The sequence below is a fragment of the Myotis myotis genome, unplaced genomic scaffold, assembly GCF_014108235.1.
Source record: "Myotis myotis isolate mMyoMyo1 unplaced genomic scaffold, mMyoMyo1.p scaffold_m19_p_8, whole genome shotgun sequence".
NCBI lineage: Eukaryota > Metazoa > Chordata > Mammalia > Chiroptera > Vespertilionidae > Myotis > Myotis myotis.
The window spans coordinates 31143678-31154203 of NW_023416390.1; the positions used below are offsets into that span (position 1 = coordinate 31143678).

The 10526-nt window shown below is 44.5% G+C and overlaps 1 pseudogene; it reads left to right on the forward strand.

The window, feature by feature from the left end:
* The first annotated feature begins 2555 nt into the window (after positions 1–2555).
* On the forward strand, positions 2556–3105 carry LOC118661316 (annotated as a pseudogene).
* Positions 3106–10526: the final 7421 nt, after the last annotated feature.

Here is a 10526-nt window from a genome sequence, read left to right on the forward strand (position 1 = left end):
CAAGTCCAGGTCTCGTTTCTCTCATCTGAGGACATGAGTGTGGCCATTTGATGCCTGTTGCCTCCCATGAGGTCAGCAGCAGCTCCAGAGCTCCCCATGGGGAGCTGGGCCTCGCCCGCTGCCTGGCAGAGCAGGAGCTCAGCAGATGTTTCTGGAATAACCTGGAGTCAGGAAGAGCCTTATCGAGGAGATGTCATTTAGGTGGAGACCATAAGGGGAGGGGAGAGTGTCCTGGGCAGGCACAACAGCTGTACAAAGGCCCTAGAGCAGTGGTTTTCAACTTGTGGTCGCGACCCTTTTGGGGGTCGAACGACCCTTTCATAGGAGTCGCCTAAGACCATTGGAGAACACATATATAATTACATATTGTTTTTGTGATTAATCACTAAGCTTTAATTATGTTCAATTTTTAACAATGAAATTGGGGGTCACCACAACATGAGGAACTGTATTAAAGGGTCGTGGCATTAGGAAGGTTGAGAACCACTGCCCTAGAGAGAGGGCTGGTGCCCTCTTGAGGACTCAAGGGAGACAGAAGGACTTGAAGACTCTGGATCCAGGTCAAGGAAGACGATCCACAGCAGAGGGAGCTAGAGACCCGGATAGAGGTTTGAAAGACTTATGCATGAGACACCTTTCATTGCAGCTGCTCAAAACTGTTTTCATACTCAAGGGGATTCGCTGGCTCCCAGTACTGAAAGTGCTGGCACCCTGACTCAGCACGTCAGGACTGCCTTGATCCAGCAGCTCAAACATATCCTCCTGGACTCTGCTTTGTGTCTTTCTTCCCCCACTTCTCCATGTCAGCTTCATGCTCAAACCAGCTTTCATCATTGTGGCAAAATGCATCTTGTTGCAGTTCAAGCGATAAACCTCATGTCTATATATCTTAGAGTCGGGAGGGAGCTAGAAATATCCTTCCCAGCTACCCCAGCTAAAAAGAAAGTCTACTCCACTGCCCTTGGGTTATAGGCCGACCCTGAAGCCAGGTAATGGGACTGTGCTGACAAGTGTGGGCCTGAGCCACCACCCTGCCCCCAGGCTCAGGTGGGTTGGTACTTGGGACAGTGGGTATCCAAGAATAATCAAGGGAGTGGCTAGACAGCAGAGAAGGGTCATGGGAGATAACCACAATAGCCAAAACACTCAAATTCTCAATCCACCAGCGTGGCTCAGGGTTTGAGCATCTACCCAGGAAGCAAGAGGTCACTGGTTCCATTCCAGATTTTGGGCTCGATCACCAATAGTGCAGAAGGCAGCCGATCGATTATGCTCTCGCCAATGTTTCTGTCTCTCCCTGTCCCTTTCTCTCTCTCTTAAAAAAAAAAAAAATTAATCAATAAAAATGTTTTAAAAAGGAAGCTCAGCCCCAGCTGGTTTGGCTCAGTGGATAGAGCACTGGCCTGCGGACTGAAGGGTCCCGGGTTTGATTCTGGTCAAGAGCACATGCCTGGATTGCGGCTGGATCCCCAGGAGGGGGCGTGCAGGAGACAGCTGATCAATGTTAGCTCTCATCATTGAAGTTTCTATCTCTCTCTTCCTCTCCCTTCTTCTCTGAAATCAATAAAAATAAAAAATAAAGCTCAAATTCTTTTAAAAAATATATAATTTTATTGATTTCAGAGAGGAAGAGGGAGAGAGAAACATTAATGACAAGAGAGAATCATTGGTCAGCTATCTCTTGCACGCCCCCTACTGGGGACTGAGCCGCAACCCAGGCATGTGCCCTGGCTGGGAATCCAGCTGTGATCTCCTGGTTCATAGGTCAAGTCTCACTGGGTCAGAAAGCTCAAATTCTTAATTTCATTTTCTCATCTATATGGGGGTACCATCTTTACTTTGAGGGATTATAAAGAACAGACAAGTAAGTGCTGCCATCATCACGGAGGTGACCTCAGACAGAATACCCTGTTCTGGGAAGGAGGGGATAGGGATGGGGTGCTGATTTCCCTTCAGTGAAAGGAAAGGCTGGACGACTTGGCGATCACTATGCCAGTTTTACTGCTTGCTCAAGAGAAGTGCAGTGGCCCTTGTTGGCCAGCAGGTGGCAGCGCTGAGGCGATTCCTAGTTCCGGTGCAGCCCCAGGGCCTGCGCTGGGTGAAGGCTGCTGGGCCTCTCCAGGCTCAGCGCAGTGCTTTCTTCAGAACCTGAACTCTAAGGCGTCGCTTCGTGGGCGTGTGACTCACACTTGGAAGGGCCCTGGGATTGATTTAAACCATACGGTTTCTTATGTGTGAAACCATAACAGTGTTGCACAGGAGCCCTGCATTTTAATTTTGAACTAGTCCCCCAAATTATGGTGCAGGTGGCAGGGCTGGTCCTGCCTCAGGAGCCCCATTACTGCTATTTCCCACAAATGTGCTGGAACCTTCTTCCCTTTGTTGGGCCTTTGCTCAGTCTCCCAGGGCTCCTGATCATGCTTGTCTCCGTCAGCTTACCTTCTGCTGGGAAGCTGGAGAGGATGGGGACCCTACAGGGGGAAGATGGGACCCTATATGTAGCTTGGGGGTGTGGCCAGCAGGCTGCTGGCACTGTGCCCTGGTCAGGGGTCAGCATGGGCTCTCAAATTTGTCAGAATTATTCCATGGAGGTGGAGGCTGCTGTCAACCGCCGGGCCAACCTGTATCTGTGGGCCTCCTATACCTACCTCTCTCTGGGCTTCTATTTCAACAGCGACAACATAGCTCTCGAGGGCCTGGCCACTTCATCCGGGAGCTGGTGGAGAAGTGCAAAGGCACTGAGCATCCCTTAAAGATGCAAAACCAGTGCAGTGGCCCCATTCTCTTCCAGAATGTGCTGAAGCCTTCCCAAGATGAGTCGGGCAAAATTCAGGATGCCACAGAAGCGAACAGGGCCTTAAAGAGGAACCTGAACCAGGCCCTTTTTGAGCTGCATGCCCTGGGTTCTACTGGCACAGACCTTCATCTCTGTGACTTCCTGGAGAACCACTTTCTGGATGAGCAGGTGAAACTAATCAAGAAGATGGGCGACCTCTTGACTCACCTCTGCAGGCTGCCGGCCCCCAGGCTGAGCTGGGCAAGTATCTCTTCAAAAGGCTGCCCCTCAAGCATGGTGAGGAGCCTTTGGAGCCCAGAGGCCTTTAAGGGGCCCCTCTGTATTCCCCTGGTTTCTGGCCTTTGCCAGAGTCTCTCCCTGAAGGAAAGGCCTTATTTATGGTAGAAGTCCAATAAATTTACTGTTTGGCAAATACCCAGGAATAAGGGTTTAAGGCAAGAATCAGCAATAGTTGCTACAATTAGATCAGTGAGGAAAATTATACGAAAAGGATAGAGAGTCTCAAAGTATCTCCCCATAAGATACTGATAAACGACTAATTTTATAATGAAGAAACCGGATGAAAATCATCTTAACCAAATGATCAAAGTTAACATCCCCAGGAATGAGGCAGATGGACATGACATGCCTCCTGATATGATGCACCAAGAAGGATACAACATTTGGGGGTAAGATTATCACATAAGTGGAAACAAAGAGTGATAGGGGTTGATTGGGGGTTTGGGGAAGATGGGTCAAGACAGACTTTTCTGAGGTGGCAACATTTAAGCTTGGACCTGAGTGGTCAGATCTGGAAAGGAGTATTCTAGGCAGTGGAAACAGCTATATTAAAAGACTCAAAGCACAGAAAGAAGACAAGTATTGGGCATGCAGTGAGGAGCAAAATGGAAAAGAGATCGAGGAGACAGGAGAGCCCCTATTACATAGGGCTTTGTATCCCATGGTAGGTGAATTTAGTTTTGTCTTTTTAAAAAATATATATTTTTATTGATTTCAGAGAGGAAAGGAGAGGGAGAGATAGAAACATCAATGATGAGAGAATCACTGATCGGCTGCCTCCTGCACACCCACCACTGGGGATTGAGCCCGCAACCTGGGCATGTGCCCTTTCGGTCCGCATTCTGACACTCTATTCACTGAGCCAAACCAGCTAGGGCAAGTTTTGTCTTTTTTCCAAAAAATTTTTATTGTGGTAAAATATACATAAAATTTGCCATATTTAATTGTTTTTAAATGTACAGTTCAATGGTATGAAATACATTTGTAATATTACACAACTATCACTGTCATCCATCTCCAGAACTTTTAAAAAATTATTTAGCCCCCCCAAAATAAATTAAAATAAAATAAATAAATAAAAATTATTTAGCTCAGCCGGCATGGCTCAGTGGTTGAGCGTCGACCAATGAACCAGGAGGTCAAGTCACGGTTCATTCCCAGTCAGGACACAGGTTGTGGGCTCGATCCCCAGTGTGGGGCCTGCAGGAGGCAGCTGATCAATGATTCTCTCTCTTCATTGATGTTTCTCTCTCTCCCTCACCCTGCCTCTCTGAAATCAATAAAAATATATTTGGAAAAAATATTTAAATTTATTGGGGTGACATTGGTTAATAAAATTACATAGGTTTCAAGTGTACAATTCTATAATACATCATTGTGTGCCCACTACCCAAGGTCAAGCCATCTTCCATCACCATATATTTGACCCCCTTTTCCCTTTACTACCTCCACAACCTTTTCCCTCTGGTAATCACCATATTATTGTCTGTGCCTATAAGTTTTTGTTTGTCTCATTTGTTCATTTGTGCTTTCAGTTTTATATTCCGCATATGAAATCACAGTTCTTCACTTTTTTTGGACTTATTTCGCTTAGCATGCTATATTCTTAAGAACCATCCATGTTGTCATGAATGGCAGTATTTCATCTTTTCTTATGGCTGAGTAGTATTCCATTATATATATGGAACACATCTTTATCCAATTGTCTATCAAAATGTCCAGGACTGTTTCCCACTGCAGACACAGCTGATTCTCACAGCCAGTTGGCCTGGAGGTCAAATCCCCCTAGTATTAACTACAACAATCAAGGCTTAACTACAACAAGACTGCGCACAAAGACCACTAGGGGGTGCACCAAGAAAGCATAAAAAATGCGGAGACAAGAAACAGGACAAAACTGTCAATGGAGGATATTGAGTTCAGAACCACACTTTTAAAGTCTCTCAAGAACTGTCTAGAAGCCACCGATAAAGTTATTGACATCTACAAGAAATCTAATGAGACCCTCGATGTTGTGATAAAGAACCAACTAGAAATTAAGCATACACGGACTGAAATAAAGAATATTATACAGACTCCTAAGAGCAGACCAGAGGAGCGCAAGAATGAAGGCAAAGATTTGAAATGCGAAGAAGCAAAAAACACCCAACTGGAAAAGCAAAATGAAAAAAGAATCCGAAAATACGAAGATAGTGTAAGGAGCCTGTGGGACAGCTTCAAGCGTACCAACATCAGAATTATAGGGGTGCCAGAAGATGAGAGAGAGCAAGATATTGAAAACCTATTTGAAGAAATAATGACAGAAAACTTCCCCCACCTGGTGAAAGAAATAGACTTACAAGTCCAGGAAGCGCAGAGAACCCCAAACAAGAGGAATCCAAAGAGGACCACACCAAGACACATCATAATTAAAATGCCAAGAGTAAAAGACAAAGAGAGAATCTTAAAAGCAGCAAGAGAAAGAAACTCAGTTACCTACAAGGGAATACCCATGCGACTGTCAGCTGATTTCTCAACAGAAACTTTGCAGGCCAGAAGGGAGTGGCAAGAAATATTCAAAGTGATGAATACCAAGAACCTACAACCAAGATTACTTTATCCAGCAAAGCTATCATTCAGAACTGAAGGTCAGATAAAGAGCTTCACAGATAAGGAAAAGCTAAAGGAGTTCATCACCACCAAACCAGAATTATATGAAATGCTGAAAGGTATCCTTTAAGAAGAGGAAGAAGAAGAAAAAGGTAAAGATACTAATTATGAACAACAAATATGCATCTGTCAACAAGTGAATCTAAGAATCAAGTGAATAATCTGATGAACAGAATGAACTGGTGATTATAATAGAATCAGGGACATAGAAAGGGAATGGACTCACTATTCTTGGGGGGGAAAGGGGTGTGGGAGATGCGGGAAGAGACTGGACAAAAATTGTGCACCTATGGATGAGGACAGTGGGGAGGGGTAAGGGCAGAGGGTGGGGTGGGAACAGGGTGGAGGGGATCTATGGGGGGTAAAAAAAGAGGAACAAATGTAATAATCTGAACAATAAAGATTTAATTAAAAAAAAAATGTCCAGGATTTTTAAAAATTTGATTGGTTGATTTTAGAGAGAGAGGAATTGGAAAGAGAGATTTGTTGTTTCACTTATTTATGCATTCCTTGATTGATTCTTGTATGTGCTCTGATCAGGGATTGAACCTGCAACCTTGGTGAATTGGGATGGTGCTCTAACCAACTGAGCAACCCAGCCAGGGCTGTCCAGAACTGTTGTTTTCTTTTTTTATCTTTTTATTTATTTATTTATTTATTTATTTATTTATTTATTATATATTTTTATTGATTTCAGAGGAAGGGAGAGGGAGATAGAAACATCAATGATGAGAGAGTATCATTGATCAGCTGCCTCCTGCACACTTCCCACTGGGGATTGAGCCCGCAACCCTGGCTTGTGCCCTTGACCGGAATTGAACCCAGGACCCTTCAGTCTGCAGGCTGAAGCTCTATCCACTGAGCCAAACCAACTAGAACCAGAACTTTTTTTTTTTAATTAAATCTTTATTGTTCAGATTATTACATTTGTTCCTCTTTTTTCCCCCCATAATTCCCCTCCTCCCAGTTCCCGCCCCACCCTCTGCCCTCACTCCCCTCCCACTGTCCTCATCCATAGGTGCACGATTTTTAACCAGTCTCTTCCCGCATCTCCGACACCCCTTTCTCCCTCAAGAATAGTCAGTCCATTCCCTTTCTATGTCCCTGATTCTATTATGATCACCAGATTATTTATTCACTTGATTCTTAGATTCACTTGTTGATAGATGCATGTTTGTTGTTCATAATTAGTATCTTTACCTTTTTCTTCTTCTTCCTCTTCTTAAAGGATACCTTTCAGCATTTCATATAATTCTGGTTTGGTGGTGATGAACTCCTTTAGCTTTTCCTTATCTGTGAAGCTCTTTATCTGACCTTCAGTTCTGAATGATAGCTTTGCTGGATAAAGTAATCTTGGTTGTAGGTTCTTGGTATTCATCACTTTGAATATTTCTTGCCACTCCCTTCTGGCCTGCAAAGTTTCTGTTGAGAAATCAGCTGACAGTCGCATGGGTATTCCCTTGTAGGTAACTGAGTTTCTTTCTCTTGCTGCTTTTAAGATTCTCTCTTTGTCGTTTGCTCTTGGCATTTTAATTATGATGTGTCTTGGTGTGGTCCTCTTTGGATTCCTTTTGTTTGGGGTTCTCTTCGCTTCCTGGATCTGTAAGTCTATTTCTTTCACCAGGTGGGGGAAGTTTTCTGTCATTATTTCTTCAAATAGGTTTTCAATATCTTGCTCTCTCTCATCTTCTGGCACCCCTATAATTCTGATGTTGGTACGCTTGAAGCTGTCCCACAGGCTCCTTACACTATCTTCGTATTTTCGGATTCTTTTTTCATTTTGCTTTTCCAGTTGGGTGTTTTTTGCTTCTTCGCATTTCGAATCTTTGACTTGATTCTTGCGCTCCTCTGGTCTGCTCTTAGGAGTCTGTATAATATTCTTTATTTCAGTCCGTGTATGCTTAATTTCTAGTTGGTTCTTTATCACAACATCGAGGGTCTCATTAGATTTCTTGAGGATCTCACTACATTTATCGGCGGCTTCTAGACAGTTCTTGAGAGACCTTAAAAGTGTGGTTCTGAACTCTATATCCTCCATGGACAATTTTGTCCTGTTTCTTTGTCTCCGCATTTTTTATGCTTTCTTGGTGCACCCCCTAGTGGTCTTTGTGCGCAGTCTTGTTGTAGTTAAGCCTTGATTGTTGTCGGCAATAGCGGGGGTGATTTGGCCTCCAGGCTAACTGGCTATGAGAGTCCACTGTGTCTGCAGTGGGAGAGCTTCTGTGCTGGATCTCAAGGGCGGTGCTAATCTAGCGTTTGCCTGAGGCTATTCGGCAAATGGCTCTGTGCAGGGCTTGGGCGGGGTGGGTCCCTGGGGATCTACAGGGCGGGTGGAGCAAGCAGTTATGGCTGCTCTCAGTTCCATCCCGAGGGGCTCTGCCTCACAGAGCCCCAGCAACCGCTGCAAACCTTGGAGAGAAAGCTGCCTTTGAGTTCCGACCAAAGCCAGACAGTCCCGCTTCTCCTGTTTGAGTCTGGGTCCCAAGAGACTCGCCCGGATCTGGAGCTCAGAGTCTGAAACTCCCTCCCGATTGAAAACAACAATCGCACCCTCTGCTGCCAGTCCGCTCCGCGCGCACTCCGCACCTCAGTATTTCACTTCAGCACTGCGCTTCCTCTGAGTCTGGGTATGATATTCTCTTTCCTCCTAGTTGTAGAATTTCCACTCAGCCAGCCTTCCTGTGGTTCTGGATGATGTCCGTTCCATCTTTAGTTGTTTTTTGAAGTGGTTGTTCGAGGCAGCAATCTCCGGCGTTAACCTATGCCGCCATCTTGGTTTTTCTCCACCAGAACTTTTTTTTATCTTGTTAAGCTAAAACTCTATACCCATTAAATAACAACTCCCCTCCCCACTCCCCACAGACCTGGCAACCACCATTCTACTTCCTGTCTCTATGATTTTGACCACTCTATATATCTCATATAAGTGGAATCACACTGTATGTGACTGGCTTATTTCACTTAGCATAATGTTCTCAAGGTTCATCCATGTTGTAGAATGTGTCAAAATTTTCTTCCTTTAAAAGACTAAATATAAAATTAAAATAAAATAAAATCAGTGTTAAGGCTGAATAATATTTCATTGTATGGAGATATCACATTTTGCTTATCCAGGCATCCACTGATAGACACATTTAGCTATTGCTAACATGAGTATGCTCTTTGAGACTCTGCTTTCAATTCTTTTGAATATATACCCAGAAGTGGAATTGCTGGATCATATAATAGCTCTATTTTTAAGAATATACATATTTTCTTATTGATTTCAGAGAGGAAGGGAGAGAATGAGATAAAAACATCAATGAGAATGTCAATCAGCTGCCTCCTGCACGCCCCACACTGGGAACCGAGCTTACAACCTGGGCATGTGCCCTGACCAGGAATTGAACTGTGACCTCCTGGTTCATAGGTCCACGCTCAACCACTGAGCCTCGCTGGCCAGGCTGATAGCTCCATTTTTAACTTTTTGAAGTATCACCATACTGTTTTTCACAGCAGCTGCACCATTTTATGTTGCCACCAACAGTGCACAGGGTTCCATTTCTCCACATCCTCTCCAACACTTATTTTCTGTTTGTTGTTGCTGTTGTTTTAGTTGCCATCCTTATGAAGGTGAGATGGAATCTCATCAAAATTTTGATTTTCATTTCCCCCAATGATCATTGACGTTGAACATCTTTTCATATGCTTATTGGCCATTTGTACAACTTTGTTGGGAAATGTCCATTGAAGTCCTTGGCCTACTTTTTTCAAATAGTTTACATTCATTATTATTTTGTATTAGTTTCAGGAAAACAGCATAGTAGTTAGACAATCATCTCCTATATAATAAAAGCGTAATATGCAAATCGACCGAATGGCGGACGAAGGGCACAACTGGTCACTATGACACACACTGACCACTAGGGAGCAGATGCTCAATGCAGAAGCTGCCCCTTGGTGGTTAGTGCACTCCCACAGGGGGAGCACCCCTCAGCCAGAAGCCGGGCTCATGGCTGGCGAGTGCAGCAGCGGTAGTGGGAGCCTCTCCAACCTCCGTGGAGCAGCGAGCAGGCGGGCAGTAAGGAGTGAGGGGTCCCGGACTGCCAGAGGGTGCAGGCCAGGCTGAGGGACCCCCCGCTCCCCAGTTTATAATTTTGTGGATCGGGCCTCTAGTACTTTACAAAAAAGTGTTCTCCCAATGTTTCCAGTACCCAACTGGCACCATACATAGTTATTACAATATCATTGACTCTATTCCCTATTCAGGCCATTCTGGGCTGAACATTGGGTCCTACTTGTTCTTTCCTGTCCACTCTCTGGATAAGGAGACTGTCAATGACCCAGAACAGGATAGAGGCACAAAAGGGAGGGTGCTTGTGTCCCTACATGATCACATGGACGGCCACCAGACTGGCAACGCGGATAGTAGGGAAGGGCCCTATGCTGATTTCATAGCCCCATGACAATTTTTAACAACCAATTTGTACTTCTTAATCTCACCTTTTTCTCCCAATCCTTTACCCTCGCCTCTTCCTCTCTGGTAACCTTCAGTCTGTCCTCTGCATCTATGAGTCTTGTTTCTTTGCCCATTTTTAATTGGGCTGTTAGAGGAGTTTGGGTTTTATTACAAATGATGTAGGGAATCATTGGAGAATGTTAAGCAGGGAAGTAATGTGACCTAATTTGGGTTTGTTTTGTTTTATTATTTGGTCACTTGGACTGTTGGGTGAAGAGTGTTTTGAAGGAGAAGCGATTATAGATGGAGAGACTAGAGGCAGGCTGTAAATGGAAAAAGAACAGGACCTAGAAGGCGGACGCA